Here is an 18,379-nt window from a genome sequence, read left to right on the forward strand (position 1 = left end):
CTGACTGAGTTTGCATTACTGTGTTTTGACCTCTCTGCTGGCTGAGATAAGCTCATTTTCAACGTCCAATTCAGAAAGTGATAAAAATAGATTCGGACATAAAATGCATCATTCTTTTTTGTTTTAGACAACATTTCATGCACTGTTAAACATGTTAAAGCAAGTTGCAAGTGAAAATCTATGTCTCTGACTGAGTTTGCATTACTGTGATTTGACCTCTCTGCTGGCTGAGATAAGCTCATTTTCAACGTCCAATTCAGAATGTAATAAAACCAGATCCAGCTATAAAATGCATCATTCTTTTTTGTTTTAGACAACATTTCATGCACTGTTAAACATGTTAAAGCAAGTTGCAAGTGAAAATCTATGTCTCTGACTGAGTTTGCATTACTGTGATTTGACCTCTCTGCTGGCTGAGATAAGCTCATTTTCAACGTCCAATTCAGAATGTAATAAAACCAGATCCAGCTATAAAATGCATCATTCTTTTTTGTTTTAGACAACATTTCATGCACTGTTAAACATGTTAAAGCAAGTTGCAAGTGAAAATCTATGTCTCTGACTGAGTTTGCATTACTGTGATTTGACCTCTCTGCTGGCTGAGATAAGCTCATTTTCAACGTCCATTTCAAAAAGTGATAAAAACAGATCCAGCCATAAAATGGATCATTCTTTTTTGTTTTAGACAACATTTCATGCACTGTTAAACATGTTAAAGCAAGTTGCAAGTGAAAATCTATGTCTCTGACTGAGTTTGCATTACTGTGATTTGACCTCTCTGCTGGCTGAGATAAGCTCATTTTCAACGTCCAATTCAGAATGTAATAAAACCAGATCCAGCTATAAAATGCATCATTCTTTTTTGTTTTAGACAACATTTCATGCACTGTTAAACATGTTAAAGCAAGTTGCAAGTGAAAATCTATGTCTCTGACTGAGTTTGCATTACTGTGTTTTGACCTCTCTGCTGGCTGAGATAAGCTCATTTTCAACGTCCAATTCAGAAAGTGATAAAAATAGATTCGGACATAAAATGCATCATTCTTTTTTGTTTTAGACAACATTTCATGCACTGTTAAACATGTTAAAGCAAGTTGCAAGAGAAAACATATGTCTCTGACTGAGTTTGCATTACTGTGATTTGACCTCTCTGCTGGCTGAGATAAGCTCATTTTCAACGTCCAATTCAGAATGTAATAAAACCAGATCCAGCTATAAAATGCATCATTCTTTTTTGTTTTAGACAACATTTCATGCACTGTTAAACATGTTAAAGCAAGTTGCAAGAGAAAATCTATGTTCCTGACTGAGTTTGCATTACTGTGATTTGACCTCTCTGCTGGCTGAGATAAGCTCATTTTCAACGTCCAATTCAGAATGTAATAAAACCAGATCCAGACATAAAATGCATCATTCTTTTTTGTTTTAGACAACATTTCATGCACTGTTAAACATGTTAAAGCAAGTTGCAAGTGAAAATCTATGTCTCTGACTGAGTTTGCATTACTGTGATTTGACCTCTCTGCTGGCTGAGATAAGCTCATTTTCAACGTCCAATTTAGAATGTAATAAAACCAGATCCAGCCATAAAATGCATCATTCTTTTTTGTTTTAGACAACATTTCATGCACTGTTAAACATGTTAAAGCAAGTTGCAAGTGAAAATCTATGTCTCTGACTGAGTTTGCATTACTGTGATTTGACCTCTCTGCTGGCTGAGATAAGCTCATTTTCAACGTCCATTTCAAAAAGTGATAAAAACAGATCCAGCTATAAAATGCATCATTCTTTTTTGTTTTAGACAACATTTCATGCACTGTTAAACATGTTAAAGCAAGTTGCAAGAGAAAATCTATGTCCCTGACTGAGTTTGCATTACTGTGATTTGACCTCTCTGCTGGCTGAGATAAGCTCATTTTCAACGTCCATTTCAGAAAATGATAAAAACAGATCCAGCCATAACATGGATCATTCTTTTTTGTTTTAGACAACATTTCATGCACTGTTAAACATGTTAAAGCAAGTTGCAAGTGAAAATCTATGTCTCTGACTGAGTTTGCATTACTGTGATTTGACCTCTCTGCTGGCTGAGATAAGCTCATTTTCAACGTCCAATTCAGAATGTAATAAAACCAGAACCAGCTATAAAATGCATCATTCTTTTTTGTTTTAGACAACATTTCATGCACTGTTAAACATGTTAAAGCAAGTTGCAAGTGAAAATCTATGTCTCTGACTGAGTTTGCATTACTGTGATTTGACCTCTCTGCTGGCTGAGATAAGCTCATTTTCAACGTCCATTTCAAAAAGTGATAAAAACAGATCCAGCTATAAAATGCATCATTCTTTTTTGTTTTAGACAACATTTCATGCACTGTTAAACATGTTAAAGCAAGTTGCAAGAGAAAATCTATGTCCCTGACTGAGTTTGCATTACTGTGATTTGACCTCTCTGCTGGCTGAGATAAGCTCATTTTCAACGTCCATTTCAGAAAATGATAAAAACAGATCCAGCCATAACATGGATCATTCTTTTTTGTTTTAGACAACATTTCATGCACTGTTAAACATGTTAAAGCAAGTTGCAAGTGAAAATCTATGTCTCTGACTGAGTTTGCATTACTGTGATTTGACCTCTCTGCTGGCTGAGATAAGCTCATTTTCAACGTCCAATTCAGAATGTAATAAAACCAGATCCAGCTATAAAATGCATCATTCTTTTTTGTTTTAGACAACATTTCATGCACTGTTAAACATGTTAAAGCAAGTTGCAAGTGAAAATCTATGTCTCTGACTGAGTTTGCATTACTGTGATTTGACCTCTCTGCTGGCTGAGATAAGCTCATTTTCAACGTCCAATTCAGAATGTAATAAAACCAGATCCAGCTATAAAATGCATCATTCTTTTTTGTTTTAGACAACATTTCATGCACTGTTAAACATGTTAAAGCAAGTTGCAAGTGAAAATCTATGTCTCTGACTGAGTTTGCATTACTGTGATTTGACCTCTCTGCTGGCTGAGATAAGCTCATTTTCAACGTCCAATTCAGAATGTAATAAAACCAGATCCAGATATAAAATGCATCATTCTTTTTTGTTTTAGACAACATTTCATGCACTGTTAAACATGTTAAAGCAAGTTACAAGTGAAAATCTATGTCTCTGACTGAGTTTGCATTACTGTGATTTGACCTCTCTGCTGGCTGAGATAAGCTCATTTTCAACGTCCAATTCAGAATGTAATAAAACCAGATCCAGCTATAAAATGCATCATTCTTTTTTGTTTTAGACAACATTTCATGCACTGTTAAACATGTTAAAGCAAGTTGCAAGTGAAAATCTATGTCTCTGACTGAGTTTGCATTACTGTGATTTGACCTCTCTGCTGGCTGAGATAAGCTCATTTTCAACGTCCAATTCAGAATGTAATAAAACCAGATCCAGACATAAAATGCATCATTCTTTTTTGTTTTAGACAACATTTCATGCACTGTTAAACATGTTAAAGCAAGTTGCAAGTGAAAATCTATGTCTCTGACTGAGTTTGCATTACTGTGATTTGACCTCTCTGCTGGCTGAGATAAGCTCATTTTCAACGTCCAATTTAGAATGTAATAAAACCAGATCCAGACATAAAATGCATCATTCTTTCTTGTTTTAGACAACATTTCATGCACTGTTAAACATGTTAAAGCAAGTTGCAAGTGAAAATCTATGTCTCTGACTGAGTTTGCATTACTGTGATTTGACCTCTCTGCTGGCTGAGATAAGCTCATTTTCAACGTCCAATTCAGAATGTAATAAAACCAGATCCAGCTATAAAATGCATCATTCTTTTTTGTTTTAGACAACATTTCATGCACTGTTAAACATGTTAAAGCAAGTTGCAAGTGAAAATCTATGTCTATGACTGAGTTTGCATTACTGTGATTTGACCTCTCTGCTGGCTGAGATAAGCTCATTTTCAACGTCCAATTCAGAATGTAATTAAACCAGATCCAGCTATAAAATGCATCATTCTTTTTTGTTTTAGACAACATTTCATGCACTGTTAAACATGTTAAAGCAAGTTGCAAGTGAAAATCTATGTCTCTGACTGAGTTTGCATTACTGTGATTTGACCTCTCTGCTGGCTGAGATAAGCTCATTTTCAACGTCCATTTCAAAAAGTGATAAAAACAGATCCAGCCATAAAATGGATCATTCTTTTTTGTTTTAGACAACATTTCATGCACTGTTAAACATGTTAAAGCAAGTTGCAAGTGAAAATCTATGTCTCTGACTGAGTTTGCATTACTGTGATTTGACCTCTCTGCTGGCTGAGATAAGCTCATTTTCAACGTCCAATTCAGAATGTAATAAAACCAGATCCAGCTATAAAATGCATCATTCTTTTTTGTTTTAGACAACATTTCATGCACTGTTAAACATGTTAAAGCAAGTTGCAAGTGAAAATCTATGTCTCTGACTGAGTTTGCATTACTGTGATTTGACCTCTCTGCTGGCTGAGATAAGCTCATTTTCAACGTCCAATTTAGAATGTAATAAAACCAGATCCAGACATAAAATGCATCATTCTTTTTTGTTTTAGACAACATTTCATGCACTGTTAAACATGTTAAAGCAAGTTGCAAGTGAAAATCTATGTCTCTGACTGAGTTTGCATTACTGTGATTTGACCTCTCTGCTGGCTGAGATAAGCTCATTTTCAACGTCCAATTCAGAATGTAATAAAACCAGATCCAGCTATAAAATGCATCATTCTTTTTTGTTTTAGACAACATTTCATGCACTGTTAAACATGTTAAAGCAAGTTGCAAGTGAAAATATATGTCTCTGACTGAGTTTGCATTACTGTGATTTGACCTCTCTGCTGGCTGAGATAAGCTCATTTTCAACGTCCATTTCAAAAAGTGATAAAAACAGATCCAGCCATAAAATGGATCATTCTTTTTTGTTTTAGACAACATTTCATGCACTGTTAAACATGTTAAAGCAAGTTGCAAGTGAAAATCTATGTCTCTGACTGAGTTTGCATTACTGTGATTTGACCTCTCTGCTGGCTGAGATAAGCTCATTTTCAACGTCCAATTCAGAATGTAATAAAACCAGATCCAGCTATAAAATGCATCATTCTTTTTTGTTTTAGACAACATTTCATGCACTGTTAAACATGTTAAAGCAAGTTGCAAGTGAAAATCTATGTCTCTGACTGAGTTTGCATTACTGTGATTTGACCTCTCTGCTGGCTGAGATAAGCTCATTTTCAACGTCCAATTCAGAAAGTGATAAAAATAGATCCGGACATAAAATGCATCATTCTTTTTTGTTTTAGACAACATTTCATGCACTGTTAAACATGTTAAAGCAAGTTGCAAGTGAAAATCTATGTCTCTGACTGAGTTTGCATTACTGTGATTTGACCTCTCTGCTGGCTGAGATAAGCTCATTTTCAACGTCCAATTTAGAATGTAATAAAACCAGATCCAGACATAAAATGCATCATTCTTTTTTGTTTTAGACAACATTTCATGCACTGTTAAACATGTTAAAGCAAGTTGCAAGTGAAAATCTATGTCTCTGACTGAGTTTGCATTACTGTGATTTGACCTCTCTGCTGGCTGAGATAAGCTCATTTTCAACGTCCAATTCAGAATGTAATAAAACCAGATCCAGCTATAAAATGCATCATTCTTTTTTGTTTTAGACAACATTTCATGCACTGTTAAACATGTTAAAGCAAGTTGCAAGTGAAAATATATGTCTCTGACTGAGTTTGCATTACTGTGATTTGACCTCTCTGCTGGCTGAGATAAGCTCATTTTCAACGTCCATTTCAAAAAGTGATAAAAACAGATCCAGCCATAAAATGGATCATTCTTTTTTGTTTTAGACAACATTTCATGCACTGTTAAACATGTTAAAGCAAGTTGCAAGTGAAAATCTATGTCTCTGACTGAGTTTGCATTACTGTGATTTGACCTCTCTGCTGGCTGAGATAAGCTCATTTTCAACGTCCAATTCAGAATGTAATAAAACCAGATCCAGCTATAAAATGCATCATTCTTTTTTGTTTTAGACAACATTTCATGCACTGTTAAACATGTTAAAGCAAGTTGCAAGTGAAAATCTGTCTCTGACTGAGTTTGCATTACTGTGATTTGACCTCTCTGCTGGCTGAGATAAGCTCATTTTCAACGTCCAATTCAGAATGTAATAAAACCAGATCCAGCTATAAAATGCATCATTCTTTTTTGTTTTAGACAACATTTCATGCACTGTTAAACATGTTAAAGCAAGTTGCAAGTGAAAATCTATGTCTCTGACTGAGTTTGCATTACTGTGATTTGACCTCTCTGCTGGCTGAGATAAGCTCATTTTCAACGTCCAATTTAGAATGTAATAAAACCAGATCCAGACATAAAATGCATCATTCTTTTTTGTTTTAGACAACATTTCATGCACTGTTAAACATGTTAAAGCAAGTTGCAAGTGAAAATCTATGTCTCTGACTGAGTTTGCATTACTGTGATTTGACCTCTCTGCTGGCTGAGATAAGCTCATTTTCAACGTCCAATTCAGAATGTAATAAAACCAGATCCAGCTATAAAATGCATCATTCTTTTTTGTTTTAGACAACATTTCATGCACTGTTAAACATGTTAAAGCAAGTTGCAAGTGAAAATCTATGTCTCTGACTGAGTTTGCATTACTGTGATTTGACCTCTCTGCTGGCTGAGATAAGCTCATTTTCAACGTCCAATTTAGAATGTAATAAAACCAGATCCAGACATAAAATGCATCATTCTTTTTTGTTTTAGACAACATTTCATGCACTGTTAAACATGTTAAAGCAAGTTGCAAGTGAAAATCTATGTCTCTGACTGAGTTTGCATTACTGTGATTTGACCTCTCTGCTGGCTGAGATAAGCTCATTTTCAACGTCCAATTCAGAAAGTGATAAAAATAGATCCGGACATAAAATGCATCATTCTTTTTTGTTTTAGACAACATTTCATGCACTGTTAAACATGTTAAAGCAAGTTGCAAGTGAAAATCTATGTCTCTGACTGAGTTTGCATTACTGTGATTTGACCTCTCTGCTGGCTGAGATAAGCTCATTTTCAACGTCCAATTTAGAATGTAATAAAACCAGATCCAGACATAAAATGCATCATTCTTTTTTGTTTTAGACAACATTTCATGCACTGTTAAACATGTTAAAGCAAGTTGCAAGTGAAAATCTATGTCTCTGACTGAGTTTGCATTACTGTGATTTGACCTCTCTGCTGGCTGAGATAAGCTCATTTTCAACGTCCAATTCAGAATGTAATAAAACCAGATCCAGCTATAAAATGCATCATTCTTTTTTGTTTTAGACAACATTTCATGCACTGTTAAACATGTTAAAGCAAGTTGCAAGTGAAAATATATGTCTCTGACTGAGTTTGCATTACTGTGATTTGACCTCTCTGCTGGCTGAGATAAGCTCATTTTCAACGTCCATTTCAAAAAGTGATAAAAACAGATCCAGCCATAAAATGGATCATTCTTTTTTGTTTTAGACAACATTTCATGCACTGTTAAACATGTTAAAGCAAGTTGCAAGTGAAAATCTATGTCTCTGACTGAGTTTGCATTACTGTGATTTGACCTCTCTGCTGGCTGAGATAAGCTCATTTTCAACGTCCAATTCAGAATGTAATAAAACCAGATCCAGCTATAAAATGCATCATTCTTTTTTGTTTTAGACAACATTTCATGCACTGTTAAACATGTTAAAGCAAGTTGCAAGTGAAAATCTGTCTCTGACTGAGTTTGCATTACTGTGATTTGACCTCTCTGCTGGCTGAGATAAGCTCATTTTCAACGTCCAATTCAGAATGTAATAAAACCAGATCCAGCTATAAAATGCATCATTCTTTTTTGTTTTAGACAACATTTCATGCACTGTTAAACATGTTAAAGCAAGTTGCAAGTGAAAATCTATGTCTCTGACTGAGTTTGCATTACTGTGATTTGACCTCTCTGCTGGCTGAGATAAGCTCATTTTCAACGTCCAATTTAGAATGTAATAAAACCAGATCCAGACATAAAATGCATCATTCTTTTTTGTTTTAGACAACATTTCATGCACTGTTAAACATGTTAAAGCAAGTTGCAAGTGAAAATCTATGTCTCTGACTGAGTTTGCATTACTGTGATTTGACCTCTCTGCTGGCTGAGATAAGCTCATTTTCAACGTCCAATTCAGAATGTAATAAAACCAGATCCAGCTATAAAATGCATCATTCTTTTTTGTTTTAGACAACATTTCATGCACTGTTAAACATGTTAAAGCAAGTTGCAAGTGAAAATCTATGTCTCTGACTGAGTTTGCATTACTGTGATTTGACCTCTCTGCTGGCTGAGATAAGCTCATTTTCAACGTCCAATTTAGAATGTAATAAAACCAGATCCAGACATAAAATGCATCATTCTTTTTTGTTTTAGACAACATTTCATGCACTGTTAAACATGTTAAAGCAAGTTGCAAGTGAAAATCTATGTCTCTGACTGAGTTTGCATTACTGTGATTTGACCTCTCTGCTGGCTGAGATAAGCTCATTTTCAACGTCCAATTCAGAATGTAATAAAACCAGATCCAGCTATAAAATGCATCATTCTTTTTTGTTTTAGACAACATTTCATGCACTGTTAAACATGTTAAAGCAAGTTGCAAGTGAAAATCTATGTCTCTGACTGAGTTTGCATTACTGTGATTTGACCTCTCTGCTGGCTGAGATAAGCTCATTTTCAACGTCCAATTCAGAATGTAATAAAACCAGATCCAGCTATAAAATGCATCGGTAACACTTTAGAATAACTATCCGTTATAACTAGTTAGTAGACCATTAATAAACTGGTAGTTAAGAAGTTATAAATGACTTATTAAATAAAAGTTAAAGGTTTGTTAACTATTTATAACTGTGCCTTATAGATGGCTAATAGATAACTTACAAGCTGTTAGTTAACAAGTCGTAAATGACTTCTTAACTGTATTTTAATGATTTATAACTATACCTAATAAATTAGTAATAGATCATAAACAAGCGCTTAGTAAATAACTTAATAAGACTTGTTAAGTATCAGTTAATAGTGTATATATGTTATTGGGACGTTATTCTAAAGTTGCAGCTGTTTTTAATTTATTAACTGTTAGTAAATGAGGAATAGTTGCAACTTTAGAATAACATCCCCATAACATACGTAAGCTAATAACAAACGCTTAACTAATGTATTTACTCACACTTTACAGATCAGTTGTTCACCATATAATAACATTAGTGAAACTTTGTAGAACTTTAAGAAAATTTTTATTTATTTATTTTGTTTTCATGTTTAGCACTTCATGGGTTTGTATTCTTGTATACTCCTGTACTGCCATGTGATGTTTCAGTATGTGTGTTTCTATACATTAAACACAATGTTCAACATTTCATCTGTGGAGTTTCTTTGGTAAAACACAGCACACAGAAAAGCCTATAAGTGGAACAAGGTTAAGATACAAACATTTTATATTTTAATTATCACATCAAATTTCTGTAGCTTGAACTTGTTCCATCCATTTGCTGTTCTACAAAGTTTCACTGGTATTAGTAGATGGTTAACAAACGATGAACAACTGATCTGTAAAGTGTGAGTAAATATATTAGTTAAGCGTTAGTTATTAGCTTAAGCATGGTATTGGGACGTTATTCTAAAGTTGCAACTATTCCTCATTTACTAACAGTTAATAAATGAAAACTAGCCACAACTTTAGAATAACATCCCAATAACATATATACACTATTAACTGCTACTTAACAAGTCTTTATTAAGTTATTTACTAACCGCTTGTTCATGATCTATTACTAATGTATTAGGTATAGTTATAAATCATTAAAATACAGTTAAGAAGTCTTTTACAACTTGTTAACTAACAGCTTGTAAGTTATCTATTAGCAATCTATAAGGCACAGTTATAAATAATTAACAAACCTTTAACTTTAATTTAACAAGTCATTTATAACTTGTTAACTACCAGTTTATTAATGGTCTATTAACTAGTTATAACGGATAGTTATTCTAAAGTGTTACCAATGCATCATTCTTTTTTGTTTTAGACAACATTTCATGCACTGCTAAACATGTTAAAGCAAGTTGCAAGTGAAAATCTATGTCTCTGACTGAGTTTGCATTACTGTGATTTGACCTCTCTGCTGGCTGAGATAAGCTCATTTTCAACGTCCAATTTAGAATGTAATAAAACCAGATCCAGACATAAAATGCATCATTCTTTTTTGTTTTAGACAACATTTCATGCACTGTTAAACATGTTAAAGCAAGTTGCAAGTGAAAATCTATGTCTCTGACTGAGTTTGCATTACTGTGATTTGACCTCTCTGCTGGCTGAGATAAGCTCATTTTCAACGTCCAATTCAGAATGTAATAAAACCAGATCCAGCTATAAAATGCATCATTCTTTTTTGTTTTAGACAACATTTCATGCACTGTTAAACATGTTAAAGCAAGTTGCCAGTGAAAATCTATGTCTCTGACTGAGTTTGCATTACTGTGATTTGACCTCTCTGCTGGCTGAGATAAGCTCATTTTCAACGTCCAATTCAGAATGTAATAAAACCAGATCCAGCTATAAAATGCATCATTCTTTTTTGTTTTAGACAACATTTCATGCACTGTTAACCATGTTAAAGCAAGTTGCAAGTGAAAATCTATGTCTCTGACTGAGTTTGCATTACTGTGATTTGACCTCTCTGCTGGCTGAGATAAGCTCATTTTCAACGTGCAATTCAGAATGTAATAAAACCAGATCCAGCTATAAAATGCATCATTCTTTTTTGTTTTAGACAACATTTCCTGCACTGTTAAACATGTTAAAGCAAGTTGCAAGTGAAAATCTATGTCTCTGACTGAGTTTGCATTACTGTGATTTGACCTCTCTGCTGGCTAAGATAAGCTCATTTTCAACGTCCAATTCAGAATTTAATAAAACCAGATCCAGCAATAAAATGCATCATTCTTTTTTGTTTTAGACAACATTTCATGCACTGTTAAACATGTTAAAGCAAGTTGCAAGAGAAAATCTATGTCCCTGACTGAGTTTGCATTACTGTGATTTGACCTCTCTGCTGGCTGAGATAAGCTCATTTTCAACGTCCATTTCAGAAAATGATAAAAATAGATCCGGACATAACATGGATCATTCTTTTTTGTTTTAGACAACATTTCATGCACTGTTAAACATGTTAAAGCAAGTTGCAAGTGAAAATCTATGTCTCTGACTGAGTTTGCATTACTGTGATTTGACCTCTCTGCTGGCTGAGATAAGCTCATTTTCAACGTCCAATTCAGAATGTAATAAAACCAGATCCAGACATAAAATGCATCATTCTTTTTTGTTTTAGACAACATTTCATGCACTGTTAAACATGTTAAAGCAAGTTGCAAGTGAAAATCTATGTCTCTGACTGAGTTTGCATTACTGTGATTTGACCTCTCTGCTGGCTGAGATAAGCTCATTTTCAACGTCCAATTTAGAATGTAATAAAACCAGATCCAGACATAAAATGCATCATTCTTTTTTGTTTTAGACAACATTTCATGCACTGTTAAACATGTTAAAGCAAGTTGCAAGTGAAAATCTATGTCTCTGACTGAGTTTGCATTACTGTGATTTGACCTCTCTGCTGGCTGAGATAAGCTCATTTTCAACGTCCAATTCAGAATGTAATAAAACCAGATCCAGCTATAAAATGCATCATTCTTTTTTGTTTTAGACAACATTTCATGCACTGTTAAACATGTTAAAGCAAGTTGCAAGTGAAAATCTATGTCTCTGACTGAGTTTGCATTACTGTGATTTGACCTCTCTGCTGGCTGAGATAAGCTCATTTTCAACGTCCAATTCAGAATGTAATAAAACCAGATCCAGCTATAAAATGCATCATTCTTTTTTGTTTTAGACAACATTTCATGCACTGTTAAACATGTTAAAGCAAGTTGCAAGTGAAAATCTATGTCTCTGACTGAGTTTGCATTACTGTGATTTGACCTCTCTGCTGGCTGAGATAAGCTCAATTTCAACGTCCAATTCAGAATGTAATAAAACCAGATCCAGCTATAAAATGCATCATTCTTTTTTGTTTTAGACAACATTGCATGCACTGTTAAACATGTTAAAGCAAGTTGCAAGTGAAAATCTATGTCTCTGACTGAGTTTGCATTACTGTGATTTGACCTCTCTGCTGGCTGAGATAAGCTCATTTTCAACGTCCAATTCAGAATGTAATAAAACCAGATCCAGCTATAAAATGCATCATTCTTTTTTGTTTTAGACAACATTTCATGCACTGTTAAACATGTTAAAGCAAGTTGCAAGTGAAAATCTGTCTCTGACTGAGTTTGCATTACTGTGATTTGACCTCTCTGCTGGCTGAGATAAGCTCATTTTCAACGTCCAATTCAGAATGTAATAAAACCAGATCCAGACATAAAATGCATCATTCTTTTTTGTTTTAGACAACATTTCATGCACTGTTAAACATGTTAAAGCAAGTTGCAAGTGAAAATCTATGTCTCTGACTGAGTTTGCATTACTGTGATTTGACCTCTCTGCTGGCTGAGATAAGCTCATTTTCAACGTCCAATTCAGAATGTAATAAAACCAGATCCAGCTATAAAATGCATCATTCTTTTTTGTTTTAGACAACATTTCATGCACTGTTAAACATGTTAAAGCAAGTTGCAAGTGAAAATCTATGTCTCTGACTGAGTTTGCATTACTGTGATTTGACCTCTCTGCTGGCTGAGATAAGCTCATTTTCAACGTCCAATTCAGAATGTAATAAAACCAGATCCAGCTATAAAATGCATCATTCTTTTTTTGTTTTAGACAACATTTCATGCACTGTTAAACATGTTAAAGCAAGTTGCAAGTGAAAATCTGTCTCTGACTGAGTTTGCATTACCGTGATTTGACCTCTCTGCTGGCTGAGATAAGCTCATTTTCAACGTCCAATTCAGAATGTAATAAAACCAGATCCAGACATAAAATGCATCATTCTTTTTTGTTTTAGACAACATTTCATGCACTGTTAAACATGTTAAAGCAAGTTGCAAGTGAAAATCTATGTCTCTGACTGAGTTTGCATTACTGTGATTTGACCTCTCTGCTGGCTGAGATAAGCTCATTTTCAACGTCCAATTTAGAATGTAATAAAACCAGATCCAGACATAAAATGCATCATTCTTTTTTGTTTTAGACAACATTTCATGCACTGTTAAACATGTTAAAGCAAGTTGCAAGTGAAAATCTATGTCTCTGACTGAGTTTGCATTACTGTGATTTGACCTCTCTGCTGGCTGAGATAAGCTCATTTTCAACGTCCAATTCAGAATGTAATAAAACCAGATCCAGCTATAAAATGCATCATTCTTTTTTGTTTTAGACAACATTTCATGCACTGTTAAACATGTTAAAGCAAGTTGCAAGTGAAAATCTATGTCTCTGACTGAGTTTGCATTACTGTGATTTGACCTCTCTGCTGGCTGAGATAAGCTCATTTTCAACGTCCAATTCAGAAAGTGATAAAAATAGATCCGGACATAAAATGCATCATTCTTTTTTGTTTTAGACAACATTTCATGCACTGTTAAACATGTTAAAGCAAGTTGCAAGAGAAAACATATGTCTCTGACTGAGTTTGCATTACTGTGATTTGACCTCTCTGCTGGCTGAGATAAGCTCATTTTCAACGTCCAATTCACAATGTAATAAAACCAGATCCAGCCATAAAATGCATCATTCTTTTTTGTTTTAGACAACATTTCATGCACTGTTAAACATGTTAAAGCAAGTTGCAAGTGAAAATATATGTCTCTGACTGAGTTTGCATTACTGTGATTTGACCTCTCTGCTGGCTGAGATAAGCTCATTTTCAACGTACAGTTCAGAAAGTGATAAAAACAGATCCAGCCATAAAATGCATCATTCTTTTTTGTTTTAGACAACATTTCATGCACTGTTAAACATGTTAAAGCAAGTTGCAAGTGAAAATCTATGTCTCTGACTGAGTTTGCATTACTGTGATTTGACCTCTCTGCTGGCTGAGATAAGCTCATTTTCATCGTCCAATTCAAAAGTGATAAAAACAGATCCAGCCATAAAATGCATCATTCTTTTTTTGTTTTAGACAACATTTCATGCACTGTTAAACATGTTAAAGCAAGTTGCAAGTGAAAATCTATGTCTCTGACTGAGTTTGCATTACTGTGATTTGACCTCTCTGCTGGCTGAGATAAGCTCATTTTCAACGTCCATTTCAAAAGTGATAAAAACAGATCCAGCCATAAAATGGATCATTCTTTTTTGTTTTAGACAACATTTCATGCACTGTTAAACATGTTAAAGCAAGTTGCAAGTGAAAATCTATGTCTCTAACTGAGTTTGCATTACTGTGATTTGACCTCTCTGCTGGCTGAGATAAGCTCATTTTCAACGTCCAATTCAGAATGTAATAAAACCAGATCCAGCTATAAAATGCATCATTCTTTTTTGTTTTAGACAACATTTCATGCACTGTTAAACATGTTAAAGCAAGTTGCAAGTGAAAATCTATGTCTCTGACTGAGTTTGCATTACTGTGATTTGACCTCTCTGCTGGCTAAGATAAGCTCATTTTCAACGTCCAATTCAGAATGTAATAAAACCAGATCCAGCCATAAAATGCATCATTCTTTTTTGTTTTAGACAACATTTCATGCACTGTTAAACATGTTAAAGCAAGTTGCAAGTGAAAATCTATGTCTCTGACTGAGTTTGCATTACTGTGATTTGACCTCTCTGCTGGCTGAGATAAGCTCATTTTCATCGTCCAATTCAAAAGTGATAAAAACAGATCCAGCCATAAAATGCATCATTCTTTTTTGTTTTAGACAACATTTCATGCACTGTTAAACATGTTAAAGCAAGTTGCAAGAGAAAATCTATGTCCCTGACTGAGTTTGCATTACTGTGATTTGACCTCTCTGCTGGCTGAGATAAGCTCATTTTCAACGTCGATTTCAGAAAATGATAAAAACAGATCCAGCCATAACATGGATAATTCTTTTTTGTTTTAGACAACATTTCATGCACTGTTAAACATGTTAAAGCAAGTTGCAAGTGAAAATCTGTGTCTCTGACTGAGTTTGCATTACTGTGATTTGACGTCTCTGCTGGCTGAGATAAGCTCATTTTCAACGTCCAATTCAGAATGTAATAAAACCAGATCCAGCCATAAAATGCATCATTCTTTTTTGTTTTAGACAACATTTCATGCACTGTTAAACATGTTAAAGCAAGTTGCAAGTGAAAATCTATGGCTCTGACTGAGTTTGCATTACTGTGATTTGACCTCTCTGCTGGCTGAGATAAGCTCATTTTCAACGTCCAATTCAGAAAGTGATAAAAACAGATCCAGCCATAAAATGCATCATTCTTTTTTGTTTTAGACAACATTTCATGCACTGTTAAACATGTTAAAGCAAGTTGCAAGTGAAAATCTATGTCTCTGACTGAGTTTGCATTACTGTGATTTGACCTCTCTGCTGGCTGAGATAAGCTCATTTTCAACGTCCAATTCAGAATGTAATAAAACCAGATCCAGCTATAAAATGCATCATTCTTTTTTGTTTTAGACAACATTTCATGCACTGTTAAACATGTTAAAGCAAGTTGCAAGAGAAAATCTATGTCCCTGACTGAGTTTGCATTACTGTGATTTGACCTCTCTGCTGGCTGAGATAAGCTCATTTTCAACGTCCAATTCAGAATGTAATAAAACCAGATCCAGCTATAAAATGCATCATTCTTTTTTGTTTTAGACAACATTTCATGCACTGTTAAACATGTTAAAGCAAGTTGCAAGTTAAAATCTATGTCTCTGACTGAGTTTGCATTACTGTGATTTGACCTCTCTGCTGGCTGTGATAAGCTCATTTTCATCGTCCAATTCAAAAGTGATAAAAACAGATCCAGCCATAAAATGCATCATTCTTTTTTGTTTTAGACAACATTTCATGCACTGTTAAACATGTTAAAGGAAGTTGCAAGTGAAAATCTATGTCTCTGACTGAGTTTGCATTACTGTGATTTGACCTCTCTGCTGGCTGAGATAAGCTCATTTTCAACGTCCAATTCAGAATGTAATAAAACCAGATCCAGCTATAAAATGCATCATTCTTTTTTGTTTTAGACAACATTTCATGCACTGTTAAACATGTTAAAGCAAGTTGCAAGTGAAAATCTATGTCTCTGACTGAGTTTGCATTACTGTGATTTGACCTCTCTGCTGGCTGAGATAAGCTCATTTTCAACGTCCAATTCAGAAAGTGATAAAAATAGATCCAGACATAAAATGCATCATTCCTTTTTGTTTTAGACAACATTTCATGTACTGTTAAACATGTTAAAGCAAGTTGCAAGTGAAAATCTATGTCTCTGACTGAGTTTGCATTACTATGATTTGACCTCTCTGCTGGCTGAGATAAGCTCATTTTCAACGTCCAATTCAGAAAGTGATAAAAATAGATCCGGACATAAAATGCATCATTCTTTTTTGTTTTAGACAACATTTCATGCACTGTTAAACATGTTAAAGCAAGTTACAAGTGAAAATCTATGTCTCTGACTGAGTTTGCATTACTGTGATTTGACCTCTCTGCTGGCTAAGATAAGCTCATTTTCAACGTCCAATTCAGAATGTAATAAAACCAGATCCAGCCATAAAATGCATCATTCTTTTTTGTTTTAGACAACATTTCATGCACTGTTAAACATGTTAAAGCAAGTTGCAAGTGAAAATCTATGTCTCTGACTGAGTTTGCATTACTGTGATTTGACCTCTCTGCTGGCTGAGATAAGCTCATTTTCAACGTCCAATTCAGAATGTAATAAAACCAGATCCAGCTATAAAATGCATCATTCTTTTTTGTTTTAGACAACATTTCATGCACTGTTAAACATGTTAAAGCAAGTTGCAAGTGAAAATCTATGTCTCTGACTGAGTTTGCATTACTGTGATTTGACCTCTCTGCTGGCTGAGATAAGCTCATTTTCAACGTCCAATTCAGAATGTAATAAAACCAGATCCAGACATAAAATGCATCATTCTTTTTTGTTTTAGACAACATTTCATGCACTGTTAAACATGTTAAAGCAAGTTGCAAGTGAAAATCTATGTCTCTGACTGAGTTTGCATTACTGTGATTTGACCTCTCTGCTGGCTGAGATAAGCTCATTTTCAACGTCCAATTCAGAATGTAATAAAACCAGATCCAGACATAAAATGCATCATTCTTTCTTGTTTTAGACAACATTTCATGCACTGTTAAACATGTTAAAGCAAGTTGCAAGTGAAAATCTATGTCTCTGACTGAGTTTGCATTACTGTGATTTGACCTCTCTGCTGGCTGAGATAAGCTCATTTTCAACGTCCAATTCAGAATGTAATAAAACCAGATCCAGCTATAAAATGCATCATTCTTTTTTGTTTTAGACAACATTTCATGCACTGTTAAACATGTTAAAGCAAGTTGCAAGTGAAAATCTATGTCTCTGACTGAGTTTGCATTACTGTGATTTGACCTCTCTGCTGGCTGAGATAAGCTCATTTTCAACGTCCAATTCAGAATGTAATAAAACCAGATCCAGCTATAAAATGCATCATTCTTTTTTGTTTTAGACAACATTTCATGCACTGTTAAACATGTTAAAGCAAGTTGCAAGTGAAAATCTATGTCTCTGACTGAGTTTGCATTACTGTGATTTGACCTCTCTGCTGGCTGAGATAAGCTCATTTTCAACGTCCATTTCAAAAAGTGATAAAAACAGATCCAGCCATAAAATGGATCATTCTTTTTTGTTTTAGACAACATTTCATGCACTGTTAAACATGTTAAAGCAAGTTGCAAGTGAAAATCTATGTCTCTGACTGAGTTTGCATTACTGTGATTTGACCTCTCTGCTGGCTGAGATAAGCTCATTTTCAACGTCCAATTCAGAATGTAATAAAACCAGATCCAGCTATAAAATGCATCATTCTTTTTTGTTTTAGACAACATTTCATGCACTGTTAAACATGTTAAAGCAAGTTGCAAGTGAAAATCTATGTCTCTGACTGAGTTTGCATTACTGTGATTTGACCTCTCTGCTGGCTGAGATAAGCTCATTTTCAACGTCCAATTCAGAAAGTGATAAAAATAGATCCGGACATAAAATGCATCATTCTTTTTTGTTTTAGACAACATTTCATGCACTGTTAAACATGTTAAAGCAAGTTGCAAGTGAAAATCTATG

At 34.4% G+C, this 18,379-nt stretch overlaps 1 long non-coding RNA gene across 1 annotated transcript; it reads right to left on the reverse strand.

The window, feature by feature from the left end:
* Positions 1 to 1,055: 1,055 nt before the first annotated feature.
* Positions 1,056 to 17,617, reverse strand: LOC147846248 (uncharacterized). Its single transcript, XR_015478359.1, has 3 exons — positions 16,666 to 17,617; positions 2,066 to 3,118; positions 1,056 to 1,878 (listed from the first exon to the last, which is right to left on the reverse strand). It is a non-coding gene; the product is annotated as an uncharacterized LOC147846248 (long non-coding RNA).
* Between the last annotated feature and the right edge of the window lie 762 nt (positions 17,618 to 18,379).

Source organism: Danio rerio, chromosome 2, assembly GCF_052040795.2.
Source record: "Danio rerio strain M-AB ecotype USA chromosome 2, GRCz13ab, whole genome shotgun sequence".
In the NCBI taxonomy this organism is placed as follows: domain Eukaryota; kingdom Metazoa; phylum Chordata; class Actinopteri; order Cypriniformes; family Danionidae; genus Danio; species Danio rerio.